Below are 23,907 nucleotides of genomic sequence, written 5' to 3'. Positions count from 1 at the left end.
GACAAACAGAATATAGCATTTTTACTCATGTGTATTTATATATTCTCTCATCTTGACAGCCCTTTTATCTGAATGGTCCAGAAGCAATTATTGAGCACCTACTATGTGTCAAGCCTTTTATAAGGTGCTGGAGGGATAGAAGGTAAAATAAGATGGGCGGAATAGTATCCAAAAGTTTAGAGATGAAATTTTTGAAGAAAATATAGTAAGATAAATTGTTCTAAATCATACTGTGGGATCAAATTTATTTCCTCTTTTTTTTAACCTAAAGTTAGGATTATAAGATATTAGCGTATAAATAATATATAATTTAATACATATATACATACATCTATGTACACACATATACATTTTGTGTTTTAGTATGAAACATGATAGTACTTTTTAGAAAGTAGCACCTGAAGAAATTTATAGTTGACCATCGTCATGTGATACCCAACCCAAAAAGAGTGAAACTCATTTTTTTTTTAACATCTTTATTGGAGTATAATTGCTTTACAACGGTGTGTTAGTTTCGCTTTATAACAAAGTGAATCAGCTATACATATACATATATCCCCATATCTCCTCCCTCTTGTGTCTCCCTCCCACCCTCCGTATCCCACCCCTCTAGGTGGTCACAAAGCACTGAGCTGGTCTCCCTGTGCTATGTGGCTGCTTCCCACTAGCTATCTATTTTACATTTGGTAGTGTATATACGTCCATGCCACTCTCTCACTTCGCCCCAGCTTACCCTTCCCCCTCCCCGTGTCTTCAAGTCCATTCTGTACGTCTGCAACTTTATTCCTGTCCTGCCCCTAGGTTCTTCAGAACCTTGTCTTTTCTTTTTTAGATTCCATATATATGTGTTAGCATACGGTATTTGTTTGTCTCTTTGTGACTTACTTCACTCTGTATGAGAGACTCTAGGTCCATCCACCTCACTACAAATAACTCAATTTCATTCCTTTTTATGGCTGAGTAATATTCCATTGTATATATGTGCCGCATCTTCTTTATCCATTCATCTGTCAGTGGACACTTAGGTTGCTTCCGTGTCCTGGCTATTGTAAATAGAGCTGCAATGAACATTGTGGTACACGACTCTTTTTGAATTATGGTTTTCTCAGGGTATATGCCCAGTAGTGGGATTGCTGGGTCATATGGTAGTTCTACTTTTAGTGGAACTCATTTTTAAATCACTATTTTACGGACTCTTTTAACTGCAGGTCATATTCTGTCTACTCTGAAGTATCTTATGTGCTACACAAAAGGATAATAATTTGACTTTAACTCTTATTCTCTGATTCCAATGTTCCTGCATTGTTATATTGTTTTAATAAAGATATTATTTCTACTTTGTAGGAACACAGCTGAGGGGAATAATACCTACAACTATTCCCTGCTCTGTGAAAACTCTTTTGGGTCTCAGCCCTATCTTCCCACCTTGGAAAGCCCCATATCACATCCAATATTGGGTTTAAACTGGGCCAGAATTTCTGACCACAGGATGTTTGACAGATACAGGGGATTTCCATGGGTTGAAATTGAAAGATTTTTAAGGTGAGGCCACACAACTACTGCTTTCAATGTCCGATGTTAAAATTGGAGTCAAGATGGTGCCACCAGTGTCCAAGAGGAAATGATCATGGCTTTTTATTAACTGGAAGTCAAATAGTGGAACTCTGAGCCCGTGATTAATGCAGGTAACCTGTTCATTACCACCTTATTTTAATCTGTAATTAGTGTTCCAGGTCTTTAGAATGGAGGAGAGAGAAAGGTAGTTGAGAACAAGCATTCAGAAATCAGATTGGATTAGAATTCTGTCATTTTTACTTACAAGCTAACTAGGGGTAAGCTGGTTTTGCTAAACCACGGCTTCCTCATATGTAAAATAGGGAGATCTTGCAGGGATGTTGTAAAACTTAAAAGAAAAATCTGTAAAATGGGACAAAACAGTACATCCTCAAATGATTATCCTGAGAATTCAATGAGGTGTTTAGCATACAATACTTAGCCTGCTCTCTGGCACTTTTTCAGTCCGCAATAAATGCAATTATAATCTTGCATTCCATCATTGCTGTGTTCTAATTATTCTCATGAAGTCGTGTTCCTTAACAATGCACATAATTTGTTCATTTCTATCTATGGGCTGCTGACATGTGTTTGAAATGCTCTCTTTCTTCTTTAGGCTATTTCATAAGTCTCTTCTATTTCGATTTTACGATTTTATTTAAGATTTTAAACGCAGAAAGCCCGCTCTGGCTAATTCACCCCATGGATCCATTTGTTAGTCTGCATAAGCTCATTTTTCCCGCTCCAAATTTGTTCACGTCTTTCATTCATTCATTTTTTTCTTTCGACAGATAGTTATTGTGTGACCCTAGTGGGCTACCCTATATTTCTCAGCACTGGGAGTTGAGCAGTAAAAAAAAAAAAGACAGACAAATGTTTATCTTTATGAGGTTTCTATTCTAGCAATAGAAAGGGACAATAAACAAATAAAAATAAGGCATGCAGAAGAATAAACTAGTTTAAGGAGATAGAGAATGAAAAGGATAGAGGTGATTCTAGAAAGGAAAGTCAGGAGAGCCTTTCTGAAGAAGAGGCGTTTAAGGGGACCTGGGAATGAATTTGGAGGGATGCCAGCAAAGATCTTGGGCAGCCACATTTTAGGCAGAGCCAATAGCGAGTGCCAAGTCCCTGGAGAGGAAGAGGAAGAGGACCACTGTGTGGCAGCAGAACAAAGAAGAGGGAGAGTGAAGAGAGGAGTCCACAGGTAGCAGGGCCCAGACATGAGAAACCTTGAAGCCACAGTAAGGAGGGTGGATTAGTTCTCAGTGCAGAGACATGTGCACAGGAAGGGGTGACATGATGCAATTTTCATTTTAGAAGTGGGAGCTGGAGAGGAGGCTAATGTGTAGTACAGTCAAGAGATGTTGGTAGATCCTGTTTGGGGGGAAACGGTAGAGGTATTAAGGATTGGTAGGATTCAGGACGCCTTTGGAAAAGATGAGACTTGCTGCTGGGTGTGGGATAGGAGAAAAGACAGGAGTCAGATTTACTCTTTGATGTTAAGCCTCAGAAACTAGGTGAATTGTGGGACCATTTTGGGTTCTGAAACTTGATAAAGAGCCAGCTTGGAGGGTGTGTGGGGAGGGGAGAGACATGAGGGACAAATCAAGACTTTTTAAAAAAATATGTTAGGTTTGGGCTTCCCTGGCGGCGCAGTGGTTGAGAGTCCGCCTGCCGATGCAGGGGACAAGGGTTCGTGCCCCGGTCCGGGAAGATCCCACATGCCGCGGAGCGGCTGGGCCCGTGACCATGTCCGCTGAGCCTGCGCGTCCGGAGCCTGTGCTCTGCAACGGGAGAGGCCACAACAGTGAGAGGCCCGCGTACCGCAAAAAAAACAAAAAAATTAAAAAAAAATAGGTTTGGTTTGACTGTTAAATGGATTCAGGTTTTATTTATTTAATTAGACTGTAAGTTCAAAGAAGGTACCCGATATTTTGAATAGAAAAACAAAAGAACACGCCACATACTGCTAGCCAACGGCCAAGGTCATGCAGTATTTAGCTTATTATAGTGGCAAAACTGAACAGTTGTTGGAGTAACGGGCAAATTCTCCGTGTTGTCAACTATAAAATATCTGTGCCCTACATGTCCCTGATTCATGTGTTACAAGGGGATGCACAGTGCCATGCTCAGAAGACACTCAAACATTTGTCAATCACAGAGAAGCATCCTTCTCAGAAAGCATCCTGGCAGGCCAGTGAAGTGTAATTTGATTGGCTGATCCCAGAAAGGGAGAATTGACTAAAAGGATACCTCAGATGCACAGCCCAGTCTTCTTGCTGCCAAGATTTTCCAAGAAACCAATCCAAAGGGGGCTAGTTAGTGCCAAAATAAGTGTTAGCCCAGAACCAGCTTGTGTTCTGATATGTCCTTTGCCTGTGTTCATTAAACAGGAGATTGAATTCTAATAGAATGTCTATTCAGAAATGACCCAGAAGTTGAGTCACCTTATTCTCTGAGATGGCATCAGCATTTTATCAGTGGAAGCCTGGTTTATAGGTCCAAGTAAAGACTACAGAATTCACAAGGAGTTTGCCTTTCGGTTTGTAATATCCCTTTTCTTTACCCTTTTCCCTGTCTTGGGAAATCTTATACACCCCGTTAACTCAGGGTACCCAGAATCCAAAACATTCACCCAGTGATCTGAAGCATAAAGTCAAGTTCATAAAATCTATTTGAGATAGCTGATTTCAATCATTGAGTTATACAAAGAATAAATTTGGGGAGCAGGGAGCTTAAGGCCAGTCGTAGGATGGGTCAGTACACAGCGGGTATCACCAGGCCTGTGTCTATGTCTAGATTGCTCATCCAGGGTTATTTATGTTAGATAACTCTGCTTACAAAAAATCTGCTTCCTTGTTTTGAAAATGGATGTAACACTAAACCAATATACAAAATACCTGGGTTCTAGACTGAGACATTCTCTGTATATTGCTGTTACGTGTTTGAGAAGGTCACTTACCTTTTCTGATTTTCAATTTTCTCTCCTAAAATAGGGATTATCCTGCCTGTGTTAGCTCCCTGGGGCTGCTGTGACAAAGTGCCACATGTTGCCTGGTTTAAAACAACAGAAATGTATTCTCTGACAGTTCCGGAGACTAGAAATCTGAAATCAAGGTGTCTGCAGACCCATGCTCCCTCTGAAGGTTTTAGAGAAAAATCTTTCCTTGTTGCTTCCCGGCTTCTGGTGGTTTTGACAATCCTTTGGCATTTTTTGGTTTATAGGTGTATCACCCAGTCTCTGCTTCCATCTTCACATGACCTTCTCCCCTCTGTGGCCATGTCCCTTTGTGTCTTCTTTTTTTTATAAGGACGCCAGTCGTATTGGATTTAGAGCCCACCCTAATCTAGTATGACTTTGCCTTAAGTTAGGTAATTATATCTGCAAAAGCCTTTCTGGGTACACGTGAATTAGGCAGGGGGCGGTGGATGGGGGAACTAGTCAACCCAATACATAAACTTCCCTAAAAATCATATAGATTGTTAGTAAGATTCCAAGTAATGTGGGTGAGGACTGAGAAAACTATTGTATACATATATATATGCACACACACACACACACACATATACATATATGCATACGTATACAGACATATTTTTTTCATTTTTATTGGAGTATAGTTGATTCACAATGTTGTGTTAGTTTCAGGTGTACAGCAAAGTGATTCACTTATACATATACATTTATTCACTCTTTTTTAAGATTCTTTTCCCATATAGACCATTACAGAGTATTGAGTAGATTTCCCTGTGCTATATATACAGTAGGTCCTTATTGGTTACCTATTTTATATACAGTAGAGGGTATATGTCAATCCCGATCTCCCAATTTTTCCCCCCCACCTTACTCCCTGGTAACCATAAGTTTGTTTTCTACATTGACTCTGCTTCTGTTTTGTAAATAAGTTCATTTGTACCCTTTTTTTAGAGAAGAGTTAACATCTATCCTTCTCAAACTATTCCAAAAAATTGCAGAGGAAGGAACACTCCCAAGCTCATTCTATGAGGCCAGCATCACCCTGATACCAAAACCAGGCAAAGATATCATAAAAAAGAAAATTACAGGCCCATATCACTTTTGAACATAGATGCCAAGATCCTCAACAATATACACATTTTTTAAAAATTAAGAAGCTACCTTTTTCATTTAAAAAATAATTTCAGTTATTGTCTCTCAAGCAGAGAAATATTAAAAGTACCCTTAGTTCCTTAAAATCATACTTGATACGTTCCTACCTTCTTCCGCTCTCCAGAATTCTAACCCTGCCTTGTAGGCTGTAGGACACAGTACTTTCTGAATATTAAGGACTGCGAACTGCTTAGGTGGCCCGAAGCAAACTAGCAAGTGAAAGAAATCAGTTGAGTAACAGTTTGCAAAAGCTGCCAGCATGAGCTGTGACAGGCACTGGCCACACCCTCAGATTTCCACTGTTTGACCTTCAGTTGATAAAAACGCCATGATCTTTTACTCACGAACATTGATGGCAGCACCTTGACTTTGGTTTTAACAGCTACGACCCAAAGCATTAATTGCGTGTCATCACCTTGAAATCTTTCAACTTCAGCCCATAGCAATCCCCTGTACCTGTGAAACATCCTGTGAAAAAGAATTTTGGTCCAACCTAACTCCTCCATTAGCTGTGACGAAATTAAATGCGACAAAACTAACACTGTCAGATTTGTGATTAGAACATGGCATAACATTCCTACCCCAGTGCTAACGCATGTCTGTGTGTCAAGATTAGCCGTGATAATTTCAGGGAAATGGAAAAACAGTTACCTGAAAGCTAACTGCATTTGAACAATTCTGTAATGAGTTAAAATTCTTATTATTCAAGAAAACATTGCCATAGCAGTATAATATTTAAAAAATCCCAGCATTATTGAGCTTATGCCGGTCTGAGTGAGTTATGCTAACCCCCACGCTGAAGAACATGCTAGGGACATCATTTCTCCTCTCTGTTGTAAATCACTTGAGCTTAACCTTCAGTGTGCTGTCTGCTGAAGACTTGATTCAAAGTCTTCTCCTACTACCTTGCAGTGAAATAAAAAAATTATTATTATCACTTCCATTCTTCAGAGGGACTGACTTGTAGTTCAATCTAACCAAATGCTTAGGATCCCCAGAAATGACTTGATGCCCCTTCTGGGTTATGTTTCATCATTTAATATAATTTTAAACCACAAATAACAGTGTAATAATAGATTGAACATATCACCCACATCTTAGATTATGCCAACAGCTTGATTAATTTTATCACTTGGAGTATGATTTGTTCTCTGTCCTTTTGATAATTTAATGTTCTTACAGTAATTTTGCCACTCTCTTTGCGCATACTAAATTTTCTAGAGTTTTTTTTTTTTTTTTTTTGCGGTACGCAGGCCTCTCACTGTTGTGGCCTCTCCCGTTGCAGAGCACAGGCTCCGGACGCGTAGGCTCAGCGGCCATGGCTCACGGGCCCAGCCGCTCCGCAGCATGTGGGATCCTCCCGGACCGGGGCACGAACCCGTGTCCCCTGCATCGGCAGGCGGACTCTCAACCACTGCGCCACCAGGGAAGCCCCTAGAGTTCTTGAGTTATTCTAGTGGCATTTCTTACTTCTGTAGTGTTGGGTATGGTAACCACTAGCCACAAGTGTCTGTGGAGCACTTGAAATGTGGCTTTTGCCCAAATTGAGGAGTCCTGAGAGAGTAAAATCCACACTGGCTATTAAAGACTTACTATAAGCAACATAAACTATCACATTAACACATTTCATATTGATTATGATTTGAAGTGACCGTATTTTAGATATGTTAGGTTATATATTTAATTAATTTCACTTATTTCATTTTTACCTTTTTAATGTGGCTACTAGAAAATTCAAATTACATATGAGTATTCATGCCTCACGTTATACTGGACAGGGACGACTTTGATATATTCCCTATGTCTTATACCCAGCCACAAGGAAGTCAAAAAGACTGCCAATCTGATATTAAAATGAGTTTTGGAGTTATTGAAATACAATGGTTAAACAAATCCATCTTCTTAAATATTTCTGAATATTATCTAAATAGCGTCATGTTTAACCACTATTTTCCTTATTTTACTCCAGATTTAGTGAACATTATAATCAATGGCCTTTGAATGTTTGAGTCAAAGACATTTCTTTCCTATTGGTCTGAAACTTTATGGCACCAATGAAAATTAAAGCCAAGGAGGTGGGGTTGGGGAAATAAAAGGAATCTTTGGATACAGAATAGTACATCCGTGTCCCTGTGTTCAGTTTTACTTAAAGTCATTGTCTAACTTCTGTGAGATGATTTACTGCTGAAGACTATTTGTCTTCCTGCTGCTATCTCTGAACAAGCCCATATCTTCCATGTGGTTAATAAACTTCTTATCTTTTGAATACTGAACATAAAATAAAATAAAATAAACTTAATCCTCAGGGTGGTTCAGTCAGCAGACAGGGAGCCTTGTAGATGCTTCTTAGAGATAGAGGACAACTAGGTTTTCTGCCCTGTGCAATGATCAATCTTCCCTTTGCACGTGTGTATGTGTAAGGGCATTAAAGGTGCTTCTCAGTGATAAATGTCAGTGGAATCGCAAAGTGAATATTAATTTCAGTATTGTCAAGGTCACATGTGTACCCAGGTTCATTGTTATTGGGATTTTTATTGTTGCCACTGTAAGATATTTTTTTCTTGAGCTCTTTTTTTCAAGTATCGGGAGCGGAATGGAGCAAAATTCCTCAACACGTATATACGTTGCTTGGAAAAAAGTGCCTTAGCAGAGTCTGATCTGTTAATTGGGGTAATTATTTTGAGTGCCTTAAAAAAGAGCAAAGTGTGGGTTTAGAGGAGCTCAGTTAGGTGGGAATAGAACAAACAGATGATCACAAAATCTGGAGACTAGCTAATGTTCCTAAAAAGCGGCTGACTATATATGGAAAAAGAAAGGAAAAAATTGCAGGAGAAATAAAGAAAGAAGAAAGAAAGTCTGTGATGAGGACATTCACAGAACTAGGGTGTGAAATTGTCTAGCCCAGAGCCCACGAAATTAAGAGAGAAGTAAAGATGAAGAAAAATAATAGGTTATGACTATCCATCTGAGGATAAATACCCAGCCGGGTATCTCTGTATATAGTGAAGAACTTCAACCCCAGTGTGGGTACCAATACTGTGATATTCACCTGCCCACACACCACACCCACACACCTGCCCAGTCTCGCTTTAATCCAGTGTTTGCTATCTCAGTGAACAGCATGAGGAACAACCAGTTATGCAAGTCAGAAATATAGGAGTCATTCTTGATGCTTCTCTCCTCTCACTGCCCAACCTCCAGTCCATCAAATGCTGTTGTTTTTACCTTCCCTGTAGCTCTTGAATCCCTCTTTTTCTCTTCATGTCCATCACCATCATTCTAAATCAAGCTGTTAACCTTTCTCTTCTGTGCTATAGAATACTCTCCCAACTGGTCTCCCAACACCTACATTTGCCCCCTTCAATTCACAATTTGTATAGTGGACAGAGTACAAAATGATTAAGTCTATCAGTACCTTGATGAGTCTTAAAACTCAAAATCTTCCTAATGCCTTTAAGGCCCAGTATGGTCTCACCCCTGATGATCTCTCCCACCTCATCTGGACCTCTCCTAGCTCCTTGTGGCCCCATCACCTTAGACTAAATTTTAAGGAAGGTTTCGTTGTTTCCACTGCTGATTCTCATGATGTCCGGCACACTTTGAAAATTGGTAATATTTATTGAGCGTTTCCTTGGTACTAGATGCCTTTCATAAATGATATATTATTAATCTCCACAACAAAGCCATGAGGTAGGTGTTGGTATTAACCCCATTTTTTGTTGTTGTTGTTTTGTTTTGTTTTTTGCGGTACGTGGGCCTCTCACTGTTGTGGCCTCTCCCGTTGCGGAGCACAGGCTCTGGACATGCAGTCTCAGCGGCCATGGCTCACGGGCCCAGCCGCTCCACGGCATGTGGGTTCCTCCTGGACCGGGGCACGAACCCTTGTCCCCTGCATCAGCAGACGGACTCTCAACCACTGTGCCACCAGGGAAGCATCAACCCCATTTTTAAGGTAAAAAAAATTAAGCTCAAGAACATTTAGTAGATTGACCCTGGCTATATAGCCTGAGCAAGGGTATGGATTTGAACCCAGGGTCTCCTATTCTGGAGGCCACACTCTTTACTGTTAGTCTCTCTCACCAAAGTTTTATTAGATAGGATGTAGCCCAGATCGGTAACTTCTGTGAAACCTATGTGTTAGGAGAAGAGAGTTCTAAATTTCTTCTCTAACTATGGTCCCTCCACAAAGAGTCAGTTTACCCAAGGCAGTTACTTATCTTTTAAAGCCTAGAGATAGATAAACAATACATTTCTTCCCCTATCTTTTAAGGTAGGATCTTTTTGCTGTACTGCTGGAGGAAAGATTGCTGCTTCCTTCTCCTTGAATACACAGCAGCAGGGCTCTTTTATAAAAGCAATCCATACATGTCATTTATTGACTCTATTAAAACTACAAACATCAAATATTGATTCTTCCCATACCGACCATAAATACAAGCCAAATTTGAGAAAGGTTGCTGAGATTTAGTTACATCATCGCCATGGGGAACACTCTGGGTTGCACTTAAGCTGAAGACACCTGATTCTCTGATCGTATCTATAATATTTATATTATAGATATCTATAATATATCTATATTATAATATATCTATAATATATAACTATATTATATATCTCTATATAATAATATATAATATTATTAATATTATATATTAATAATATATATTATTAATATATATTATATATAATATATAATTAATATATATCTATTATTAATATAATAATAGATATATTATATATCTATATAACTATATCTATAATATATCTATCGTATCTATAATATTTATATTATAGATATAAATACACTCAAATAAGTGTGAAACAAGCAAGAGGCCTACACCTGTGCCCTTCCTAGGGATTTCTGCTTGGGACTCTTCTATAAGAATTAAACGTACATGTGTGGTCTGTATAATAACAAAATAACTGTGTGGAGTATTTATGAGAAGGTTGAAAGGTTTAACGTATGTTTACAGACATAATCCTGGCCAGGACCCATGCTACACGCTATGCAGGTATGGACTGCTATGCTTACTGTTTCCTTTTCACATACAGCTTCTCCTTGTGTTCTTCTTACAATCTTGAGAATTAAGAGGAGCAAATACTTATTCCTCCAATTGTCTGATGAGGGAACCAAAATTTGGAAATGTTTAAGGGACTTGATTTCAGGTAACAATAATATTAATTACTGTATTATTTTGAAGACTTGCTTTTCTATAATAGCATCATTTACAGTACAGTTTCTACAATAGCCCTGTTATATAGAAATTATGAACCCATAAGAAAATAATATGCAAAGTGTTAAGGTAGTCTGGTCTAAAGATAAAGTATTATTAAATAGTGAACAGGGGTTTTTGATCCAGGGTTCAAAATTAAGGTGTTTCATTCCCATTTGGGGTATTTTCTTTTTTTTACCATGTATCACAGTGGTAGTTTTCACCTTTCCACTATCTCTGTTTGGAATTTCTCAAAAGTTCTTGACAATTTCTTAGAAAACTCATTTGAATTTTTTTTTTCTTTTGTGAACATTTGTTCCCAAACTGAAGTTCTAGAGGCAAACACCTTGCAAAAAATGGATGAGTTTTTTAACTTTCTTCAAGCATCTTGAGACACACATTTTCTTAGAAATCAGTAGAAACTATTTGATTTGTTGATAATGCTAATAAAATAGATAAGTAGTTTAACCATTGATAATTTCATGTTGGTGGGTTGTTTCCTGATTAACTGTGCCATCATTAATTAGTTCACTTTGGAATTATTCTCATTATTTTTACTTAAGGACTTCCTTATCTAAAGCCTTCCCCAAACTATTCTCTAGTGTTTTTCTTTCTGTTGACCAACTTGTAAATTCTATTCCAGAAAGGCAATTATCAAGGCCATTACTCTTTAACTCATTCACACCCATTGACCCTGACTCACTAGGTTCCTCCTTCACATCTGAATTTCCTGTCCTTCCTTTTTCCATCAGTGCAATTTTCAACTGCTGTTCAAGAAACACTCTTGACCAAACTTCCCATAACTGTCCTCAGTTACTATATACTTCATCAGTAGGTCTATTTCTAGCGTTCTTATATACTTCATCATCCGTCCAGTCCAGAGAGGTGTTTTTTGGTTTGTTTGTTTTTGTGTGTGTTTTCTTTGTCCTAATAAGTTCCTTAAAAGTTTCTACATGATAAAATAGTTCACAGTACTAGAGAAAGCATTGTATTATAAACACATAAAGAGTGTGTGATTAGACTTTAAAATGAGTTGTTACTTTATCTAGAAATTTCAATCACAGTGGAAAGTAAGGAGACCCAAGCTATTCTGGGAAAATTTTTTTTTAAGTCACTATGATTAGGTTTACATGACAATAAACCTTCAGTAATATGGAAATTTAAGCACATTTGGCTGAAACTTTAAGTTTTTAACTTCAGGATTATATTTTTGGCAATTTTGCTGTATCATTAAAAACAGTTGCCTTTGACATTACTTAAAAATCTCCAGTTTAGGGCTTCCCTGGTGGCGCAGTGGTTGAGAGTCCGCCTGCCGATGCAGGGGACATGGGTTCGTGCTCCGGTCCGGGAAGATCCCACATGCCGCGGAGCGGCTAGGCCCGTGACCATGTCCGCTGAGCCTGCGAGTCCGGAGCCTGTGTTCCGCAACGGGAGAGGAAATCTCCAGTTTAAACGGTTTGAAATCTCATTTGGTCAGGAATCTACATTACCCACTACATTTTACTTTTCTAGGCATTGTTTGTGTTCTAAAGTGAAACTCAGCATAAGCTATGTACTTCACCAAGGTTATTATTGCTTGGTGGTGTTAGTGAAAAATCTGTTACTCCACTGAAAAGACCTTACATTGAGGTCTATCCCTGTAATCACTTTTATTATAAAACTACTTCCGGTTCTAGGACAAATCACAAGAAGACTACTTTTAAGATTTTTTTTTCCTTCAGAGAGAATCATTAAAGTTTTTCCTCCTATGCTGTCAAAAAATATCCATTATTTAATATATCAACATTTATACATGTTTATATATATAAGTAATATGTAAGTCATAAATCACACATATTTTATATATATGTGTGTATATATATAGATACATCAATATATGTATGTCTACAGACACACAGATGCAGACATATATGCACACATAATGACACAGTTGAATATATTGTGAGTTAGCAGATAGCACCTATTCAAACCAAAAATATTCAATAAAATGTTCAGGTAATAACTGCTTCCTCCAACCAAATCTTGTCAGACTCCTGTGGTTTTGTAATAGAAACCTACCCCACAGTTTGTGCTTCTTCCTTGCCAAACTACTGTCATATCTCCTATCTGTGCATAGTACAGTCAAGAAGGGTTTTATTATGTTAATAATTGCATTGCCTGCAGGCTTTTTGATGTTGCATTCCCCCTGCAGAATAGAAACAGATTTCATAGAAATATCATTAAAGCTGTTAACTACAGGAGAAAAAAAAAATCAAAGAGGCAATCAAAGCATGCACTTTATTATCAATAAATGCAAATAGTTTCAGAAATGGTTTGCATTTGAAACACATTCAGTGAGGATATCATTGGAAATGGAAGCTGCTGCTTAAATAAGAGAGCTTTGTGGCCTAAATCCGTTTGGATCACCACAGATAATTATTTAGATCCCTTGCTATCCATTTTTAAAAATGGACTTAGGAATCATTTTTGTATTAGCACATGAATAAGAAGGTAGACTCACCCTCAGAATTCTGGCCTGAATTGAAGACATGTGAATTATAGGTCATTATTTGAATGACAACACATGTGATTTTTTTTTTTTAATGCACAGTTACTTTAGTTCTTAAAAAAAAAAAAGTATTTGGTGGCTGTTAAATTAATGATTTAGGAACACTGTACTAAGCAATCATTTTGAAAAGACTTTAAATATTCAAACGTTCAACTAGGTATTCTCTGACACTAACATTTGTCTTCACTTCGGACTACCAGCTGCGAAACATCAGTATAATGGTGAAAAGATACCAGCCTCATTCAGTATTGTGATGACAGAGACATGTCTTGATCCTTCTAAAGTTTTTTCTATGAAAACCTTATATTCACATTCTTATTTGGAAGACGTTATTTAAACTCCCATTTTTAGAAGCATATATTTGATAAATCATAATTTGGAATTTAGCGTGCTCAGTACAAATATCAAATTACAGTACAGAGAAGTCAGGAAGGTAGACAAATAGATATTAGAATAGACACAGAGCAAGAGAAAGGAAAGGAAAATAAAATAGGGTATTAATTTGTATATGCTGTTTGATTTTTTGATCATCAGAAGCCCTAACATTTGGAAAATCTAAAATATTTGATGAATTAAACCAGATGAATTCAAATGCATTTGATTTACCCATGATTTGCAAAATGACATAGAACCATCTATTTCACAAATGTTTCAGCTTATGAAACAGTATAGCATTTTATTAAAAGTTGAAGATATCGATTTTAAAGTGAAATTATTGCCATATTTCCCATTATAAAGTAATTAATAAGCACTACAAATGATTTGATGATAGAGTCACTGATTTTCAGAGTCAAAAGAAATCAGAGATATTATCTAATCCACTGGGAGCTACACTTAGGAAACTGTAGACCTTAATGATGGAAACTTTGTACCCTACAACTCAAATAATGTACATATTACATTTTTGAAAGTATGCAGACAATTTCAGGGGGTCCATGGACACCTTGGTCTTTGATGCCAATGACTGGTCTCTATCATGAGTAGGGACAAGAAATCATACCTTCTGACTCTTTTCTTAATTAATCAAGTAGCTCATTAAACTGTAATATTCTTCCCCCCACCCCATTTACCTACTCATACATATATAGAACACAGACATACATCCTGTCATCAGTATGATTATATGTGATAAATCATGCCTTATTAAAGATTCAGCCAACTTTATATGCTATCTTTAGGTTAATATGCAATAAGAACTCATTATAAAGTACCCTGTTACACTATAAACTTATATATAGTCAGAAATTCCTGTTCCTAGTACAAATAGTGACATGTAATACAACTCATTTACTCTAGCATAGGTATTTAATTTGTTCTTAGGTACAGGTGTTATAATGAATTTCTACTGTAATGCAATATTGAAATTTAAAAAGGTAGTTGGTTAGGTTGACATTGATTGATGAGTTACTTGAATAGATTATGCATCTATTCTGAAATCTTTCCATTCTTTGAAGAAAGAGGTAACTGGAATAGAGATGGAGAGAAATTAGATGCAGTTTGCCACAAAATTATTGTCCAACTGTGGGGATCAGTGGGGATTATTAAAGACATCTTGGAAATGATGAGTGGTTAAACCCATTAAGGCTCTTGACTGACATGCTAAAATGTAATGAAGTGGAAGGCTGAAGCTGTTAACTGTATTGATTTCACATCTGATTCCTATTGTTGAACATCTTTGAGTCTTCCGTTTTCCTCTTTTTCTTTCTCTCTAATATGCATATAATGAATCACTTATTTAAAAGTGTGTAAGTTATATATAAATATAGTTTATAGACATAGGTCTGAATAAATACACAAGTACATATATATGTCAATATATGTATATGTACTTGTGTGTGTATATACAGATATACACACACACAAGCACATATGCATATTTCCACAATCAACATAAAACACAATATATTATCCACAGGCCGATGTTAGAGCTATAATTTAAAAGGAAAATATTAGGGAATTCAGGAATTTGAATTTATAGTACTGTTGTGCAGAAGAGTAAACATGTAAAAGCTTATGTTGTTACCTAACCAAACTTGCCTCTGTTCTCACCTGCACGGTAAAGCCAATCTGTTGACACTGGGTTATAGTGAAGGAAAGTACAGCATTTATTGCAGGGCACCAAGCAAGGAGAATGGGCAGCTCATGTTCAAAAGTCCCAAACTCCTCAATGGCTTTCAGGGAAGAGGTTTTAAAGGCAAAGTGAGGGAGGGGGCCACAGGGTGTCTGATAGCTCATGCAGAATTCTCGAATTGGTTGGCTTCAAGGTGAAGTTTTGCATCATCAAACTTCTTCTTTTCAACCGGTCCAGGGTCTGCGTGCTTGCGGTCAGCAGTTTTCATGTGGTGGGGGTGTGCTTCCTGTAAAAACAACTTAGGAATGTGTGTCAGGCCTTCATCTGTATCTTTCAGGGAACTGGGAGTTGGGTGATTCTGCTCTGTGGCAGATTTATAGCCTAAATTGTTACCAGTTTCCTGGCCCAACAGCTATTCTTTGTTTCTACGTCTTCACATTTCCTAATCATTAACTCTTTTTATTATTTTTAATTAATTTATTTTATTTTATTTATTTTTGGCTGCTAATCATTAACTCTTGAGCCAGCCTTTTGAGACTCAAGGGAGGCTTGGGAGACTAAAGCAGAAGCCTTTTACTTCAAAGGACAAGGACACAGGGGCTTGTATATGGTTTCAATCCCCCTTTTCTTTGATAATGCTCAGTCTTGAGGGGAACAGGTTTAGGAAAAGAAAGGGAGTAAAGTTTTGGATAGAGGAGTTAATCATAAACTTGGCAGAGGAACTCAGTTTTAGGGGAACTCAGTTTCAAAGTGAAACACAGAGTCTTGGCACTATCCAGGAATGCTGTGAAAAAGAATGTCCCACGTGCAGGTGGTATTTTGGTCTGGACGATTAACTCTTTCTCTCTATCTCTCTATCTCTCTATCTATATACAGGCAGACCTCATTTTATTGTGCTTTGCTTTATTGCACTTTGCAGACACTACATTTTTTACAAATTGAAGATCTGTGGCAACCCTGTCTTGAACAAGTCTCTTGGCACCAGTTTTCCAATGGCATTTGCTCACTTCCCTGTCTCTATGACACATTTTGGTAATTCTTGCAATATTTCAGAATTTTTCATGATGATTCTATTTGTCATGGTGATCTGTGGTCAATAATCTTTGATGTTGCTCTTGTAAGTCTTTTGGAGTTCCACAAACTGCACCCATATAAAGAAGGTGAACTTAACTGATAAATGTTGGATGTGTTCTGACTGCTCCACTGACAGGCCACTCCCCTCTCCCTCTCTCCTCAGGCCTCCTTATTCCTTCAGGCACAACAATAGTGAAATTAGGTCAATTAATAACCTTAGAATGACCTCTGAGTGTTCAAGTGAAAGGAAGAGTCAATCGATGTGGCAAACTTCATTGTTGTCTTATTTTAAGAAAATGCCACAGCTGCCCCAGGCTTCAGCACCACCACCCTGATCAGTCAGCCGCCACCAACATCAAGGCAAGACCCTCCCCCTGCAAAAGGATTATGGCTCACTGAGGTTTCAGATGATAGTTAACATATTTTAGCAATGAAGTATTTTTAAATTATGTACATTTTTTTTAGACGTAAGGCACACTTAACAGAATACAGTACAGTGTAAACATGACTTTTTATAGGCACTGGGAAACGAAAAATTTTGGTTTCCTTTATTGTGATAATTGCTTTATTGGGGTGGTCTGGAACCTAATATACAGTGTCTCCAAGGTATGCCCATATGTCTGTACAGTTGTCCCTCAGTATCTTCATTGGCATTGATTTCAGGGCTCCCCCGTTGATACCAAAATCTGAAGATGCTTAAGTATCCTACATAAAATGAGGTAGTATTTGTATTTGCATATAACCTACACATATCCTCCAGTATATTTAATCTTGATTAATTATTAATATCTCTAGATTACTTATAACACCTAATACAATCTAAATGCTATGTGAATAGTTGTAAGTAAAATGTAAATGCTATGTAAATAGTTGCCACAGTACAGCAAATTCAAGTTTTGGTTTTTGGAACATTCTGGAATTTTTTGTTTTTTTTGTATTTTTGAACTGAACTGAGGTTGGTTGAATCCAGACATGCAGAACCTGCGGGTATGTATATCTATACATATACTGTATATACCTATATCTATCTCTCTCTGTATATATCTGTGTGTGTGTGTATATATATATATATGACTGTATATCTGTATCTGTATTTATGTATATAAATATATATGTATATATGAAGTGGAAATAAAAATAAACAAATGGGACCTAATAAAACTTAAAAGCTTTTGCACAGCAAAGGAAACCATAAACAAGATGAAAAGACAACCCTCAGAATGGGAGAAAATATTTGCAAATGAAGCAACTGACAAAGGATTAATCTCCAAAATATAAAAGCAGCTCATGCAGCTCAATATCAAAAAAAAACAAATAACCCAATCTAAAAACGGGCAGAAGACCTAAATAGACATTTCTCCAAAGAAGATATACAGATTGCTAACAAACACATGAAAGGGTGCTCAACATCACTAATCATTAGAGAAATGCAAATCAAAACTACAGTGCAATATCATCTCACACCTGTCAGGATGGCCATCATGAAAAAATCTAGAAAAAATAAATGCTGCAGAAGGTGTGGAGAAAAGGGAACCCTCATACACTGTTGGTGGGAATGTAAATTGATACAGCCACTATGGAGAACAGTATGGAGGGTCCTTAAAAAACTAAAAATAGAATTACCATATGACCCAGTGATCCCACTACTGGGCATATACCCAGAGAAAACCATAATTCAAAAAGAGACATGGGGCTTCCCTGGTGGCACAGTGGTTAAGAATCCGCCTGCCAATGCAGGGGACACGGGTTCGAGCCCTGGTCCGGGAAGATCCCACATGCCGCGGGGCAACTGGGCCCGTGAGCCACAACTACTGAGCCTGCGCGTCTGGAGCCTGCGCTCCGCAACGAGAGGCCGCGACAGTGAGAGGCCAGCGCACCGCGATGAAGAGTGGGCCCTGCTCACCACAACTAGAGAAAGCCCTCACATAGAAACGAAGACCCAACACAGCCAAAAATAAATAAATAAATAAAATTAAAAAAAAAAAAAATAAAGAGACATGAATCCCAATGTTCATTGCAGCATTATTTACAATAGCCAGCTCATGGAAGAAACCTAAATGCCCATCGACAGATGAATGGATAAAGAAGATGTGGTATATATATACAATGGAATATTACTCAGCCATAAAAAGGAATGAAATTGGGTCATTTGTAGAGACATGGATTGATCTACAGACTGTCATACAGAGTGAAGTAAGTCAGAAAGAGAGAAACAAATATCGTATATTAACGCATATATATGGTACCTAGAAAAATGGTACAGATGAACAGGTTTGCAGCATAGAAATTAAGACACAGATGTAGAGAACAAATGAATGGACGCCAAGGAGGGAAAGTGGTGGGGGGTGGGGTGGTGGTTTGATGAATTGGGAGATTGGGATTGACATGTATACACTGATGTGTATAAAATAGATAACTATTGAGAACCTGCTGTATAAAAAAATAAAAATAAAAATTAATGCTCATATATCACTTAACTGACATTTCTCTGTAAAATTAAATTATTCAGTTTCTAAAGAGTCTTTGGTTTATGTGGAAGAATAATTCATTTTTACTTAGGTTTAGACAGTTCACAATTCTAATCAATACTTTATACATAATAAAAAAATAAAAAGGTACTTGGTTAGGCTGGCATTGATTTATGAGTTGCTTACATTTGAATAGATTAGATTATATTGGATTGGATTAGATTAGATTAATTTCATGTAATTCATGATAACATAGGATTATAGTATTTTTATCTTCATATATGAGGATATTAAAGAAACTCTACCAATTCAATCAGATCATGAAATAAATTATATTTTAAAACATAAAGTAGGAAATGATCTTATTCTAAAATACAATCCTTTTTCAGAAAAAGACAATTGGAAACTTTACACTAACAAGTCAAATGTAATCTATGAAAACGCATACTGTTGTCTGTGAATGCTTAAACTAAATGCTCTGAATGTTCCTTTTTACTTCCGGTATCTATTATCTCTGTTTGAAATTGTTCTGGATTCCCAAGTACACTTTTTTTCCCTGCTGGTGTCCAGTGACCATTAGGAAGGGAGAATAATTCAGCTGGTGAACAGATGATTGGGATTGACACTACCAGTATGTCCTGAATCCAAATTATGGTACTTACTGCCTGGCATTGTCCCACTGGTAACTACGCCACATGTACATTTAAAGAAATTATACTGTGGGCAAAGTGTACACAGACTCTCATGCATACAAGAAACACAGACATATATAGCAACTTTAGTTCTCATCAGGTGTGTTAGGAAAATACAATTTTCTGATCACTCATAGTGACAAAGCTGAACCAACAAAACCAAATGAGTTAGACTATGTATTTAGGCTTGTGATTTACCGTAACATTTGGTAACTGCATATAAAGCCCTTCACTTGACACACATTTATCGATTACTTTCTCTATACCTAGCCTTGTGCATACCTCTGGAGAAGACAGCTGTTCTTACTGTTTGGGAAACTCAGGGAAGGGTTTGGACCATTCTCCTAACAGCCAGGACACTAAGCAGCCGTGGCTGGAATCATCAGGGGAGGAGTATGGTCTAATGTTTGTTATTGTTGGGGTGTTGCCTTGAGCTGCAGCATCCCTGTAGTTTCTTCTCCACAATGCCTGATGGAAGTGATTGATCCCCACGCACTCAAAAAGTCATAGACAGGCTTTGCATCCTCCCACCTCCCCCTGCCCGCCATGTGCCCCTACCATGCTAAGTGGCCCTTTCAGCTTGTCCTTCCAGATTCTCAGGTGGCTCACTCTGGGTGTATGGGTCATTTCTAGATTCCCTCCCAGCCACACCCGGAGCCTCAGGAAACTCTGAGTGACATGGGCACTCTTCACACCCCTGCCTCCTTAGCAAAGTTGCCACTGACTCTGCATGTGGTGGTCCAGGTGAAGTGCAAACTCATTTTCTTCTTTGTTCCTCAAATATTGAAAACATTTAAAATTGTTTCACATCACCCCATTGTGCTCCAGTAGAACAGATAAGCAGAAACTCCCCAAGCATTGCCTCCCCTTCCTTTCTCCCAGACATGTCCTGGAAACCTTTCTCGAATGTGTTACATCTCACAGTGGGAGTGATGGCTTTGGAGTTTGGCCATTTTAAAATCTGAATCTTTTCTCTCAGAATAAGCCCTGTTCTTAGTAAGCAATGCCCCATTCACTTTAGCCATGGGAGAGCCAGAAAGGACACATTCAGTCACATTCAGTTAATACTTTACACATGAATGGACTGCACAAATGTGCTCTATGTGAACTTTCAAAATCCTGGTTACCTCACATTCAACATATATCTTAAGCGGTTCACTCAGTCTTGCTGCTGTTTCTGCTCCTTTCTCTATCTCCCTTCCGTAGAAGAACAGTAGATTCCGAATCAGAAATGTCCCTTCTTGAAATGTTTGCATTGTCTTTGTGAGTGTATAAGTAATCAAAGAAGTATGCAAGTCATTGGTGTTTTTACTAATGTTATTTAAAATATTGTACTTTGAAAATCTGGTTGAAGAGTTATCAGCAGGCAAATTTTGAGTTTGCTTTTTTTCCCCATGGAAGAAAATTTCTGCTTCATTATAATACAATTCTAACTGCATCACTATAAACTTTGACACAGGCAAGACTTGCCACCGTTCAACAATGTCTACTAAAGTCTCCTTTGTGTGTGAAATAAGGGATTTCCCATAGAAAAATTACTGCTTCATGGAAGAGTACTGAGGTGGGGATACTCTCATGAAATGTCTATCAAAATACAAGTGTTTGGGACTCAGAGTTCTCCCTTTGGAAGAAAGGACATGTAAAAGAAGAATGAGGAGGGCAAGAATGACCCCATCCATGGACTGGAATGGGAGGAATCTATAGAGTCATGAAAAATAGCATATGGATCTGTGTATTTGAGTATATGTATCCACCTAAATATTTTTGTGTACCTGTGTATACACATTCATGTGTTTCTTGTTCACCCAAAGAACTTAGAGGCATTGATAAAAAGCATACTCCCAATGTAGTATCTCCACACAGATTGTTTATTAGTTGTAAGCAATGGAGCAGAGGGCTGGGGTCTGGGGGGATGCAGGGGACCACTTAACTCTCCAGTGGAGAAATCTGATGGTACCTTGACCTGCTATTCAAAATTAACATAAATGATGGTACAGAGATCTCATGCCTCTGGATGTGATGCCTTGAGAAGGACTGACATCGCTTGCATTTTGTTTCAGCCTGGAATGTATAACCTAAATTCAGTATGAAGAAACAAAGACAAACCCAAAATGAAGAACATTCTATTAATTAAAATAGAACCCAGCAATCCCACTCCTGGACATATACCCAGAGAAAACCATAATTCAAAAAGATACGTGCACCCCAATGTTCATTGCAGCACTATTTACAATAGCCAGGACATGGAAGCAACCTAAATGTCCACCAGCAGAGGAATGGTTAGAGAAGATGTGGCACATATATACAATGGAATATTACTCAGCAATAAAAAAGAAAATAATGCCATTTGCAGCTACATGGATGGACCTAGAGATTGTCATACTGAGTGAAATAAGTCAGATACAGAAAGATGAATATCACATGATATCACTTATATGTGGAATCTAAAAATAAAGGGTACAAGTGAATTTATTTACAAAACAGAAGTAGAGTCACGGATGTAGAAAACAAACTTACAGTTACCAGGGTATTGGGGAGAAGGGGTGATAAATTGGGAGGTTGGGACTGACATATACACACTACTATGTATAAAATAGTTGACTAATAAGAACCCACTGTGTAGCACAGGGAACTCTACTTAGTACTCTGTAATGGCCTATATGGGAAAAGAATCTTAAAAAATAAAGGAGTGGATATATGTATAACTGATTCACTTTGCTGTACACCTGAAACTAACACAACATTGTAAATCAACTATACTCCAATAAAAATGTAAATACATGTATATATATATATATATATGTATATATATATATGTCCTAAAAAATAAAGAAAGGCTTTTGAACTGTTTCACTATAAAGCAGACTAAAGAGATATGGTAAAGAAATTCAAACTTAACCATAAACTGGATCCTCAATTAGAGATGAAAATGCTACATAAATGACACTATTGAGTCAGTTGACACAGATGACGATTAGTGATATTGTATTACTATGAAATGCACCGAAGTTGACAACTATATCATTCGTACACACGTTAATTCTTAGGAAATATGCATTAAAGAATTTAGGGGTAGAGAGCTCGATCGGTGCAACTAAATCTCAATAGATAGATAGATAATTGAGAGAGAGAATGATAAAGTTTATCAAACAAAGTGTTAATAACGGGTAAATCTTGATAAAGGGAACAAAGGTGTTCTATGTACTCTTCTCATTCTTAACATTTTCTATAGGTATAAAATGTCTTCCAAATAAGTTTTTAAGAAATTATTAATAATCAGTTGTTAAGGTGAAAAGAATGCAATTGTCAATAATAACGATTCTCCAGATTTGGGGACTGGTAGGAAAATAGGTGAAGGTGACATTGATACCGACCAGGGTTCTTGGCCTTCCCCAATCAAGCAAGGCTTTATTGGGGCCCATGCTGCAGCAGGGAGGAGCGAAAACAAGTAACAGGTTCCCTTGCTCGCTCCCTGAGGAAGGGCGAACTTGTTCCTTCTGTGGGGTGAGGGAAGGGGTGTGTCCAAGGATTCGGCCAGAGGGGTGTCTTAGGTGGTCTCCCCACCCATTTGGTGGTGTTGAGTGCAGGGGGCATGCGCAGTACCCTACTTTTGCTCCCAACACCCTGTCTTTGCTCCCAGCTCTTCAGAAGTGGCAGGTGGGAATTTTTTTGGTCTTTTTGTATCTCCTTGTCCATAATTTGCCCCAACTGCACATGCACAGTTATTTTTAGTCCCTTATAGTTTCTTTGTATTCTGTTGCTTGGGGAGAGGTTTGTCCAGGTGCACTGCAGCAATGGGTCCCGGCCCAGGTCCCAGCCTGTCTCAACATAAAATATGTTTCTGACATGAGTATTTTTTTCCCCAAAAAATGTGTGAGCGGTAATGCCTTAAGGAGCTGGGTTCCATGGAACAAATTCTGAAAATGATCCAGAGACACAGGTTCCATTCCGATCTAAGAAGTATATCATCAGATATCATGTCATCTGAGTTTTCATATGCTATTTCGCTATGGAAGTTCAAACTCACAAGAGTTGAATTAGAGGCCAAAAATGTATATCTATCTGTCCAAAGCTAGGTGGTATCTAAGGCTGGGGGAAGCACACAGCATGTTTAAGTTAAAGTTGTTGTTATGCTTGCAATGATGAGACTATTTATTT

At 37.8% G+C, this 23,907-nt stretch overlaps 1 protein-coding gene across 1 annotated transcript in view; it reads left to right on the top strand.

Moving 5' to 3' along the window:
* Positions 1-23,907, top strand: part of DCC (DCC netrin 1 receptor) — a 771,692-nt gene that overhangs the window by 420,053 nt on the left and 327,732 nt on the right. The gene's annotated exons all lie outside the window — the stretch shown is intronic.

This window comes from Phocoena phocoena, chromosome 13 (genome assembly GCF_963924675.1).
Source record: "Phocoena phocoena chromosome 13, mPhoPho1.1, whole genome shotgun sequence".
Classification (NCBI taxonomy): Eukaryota; Metazoa; Chordata; class Mammalia; order Artiodactyla; family Phocoenidae; genus Phocoena; species Phocoena phocoena.
This window is presented reverse-complemented; position numbering and strand designations above follow the sequence as displayed.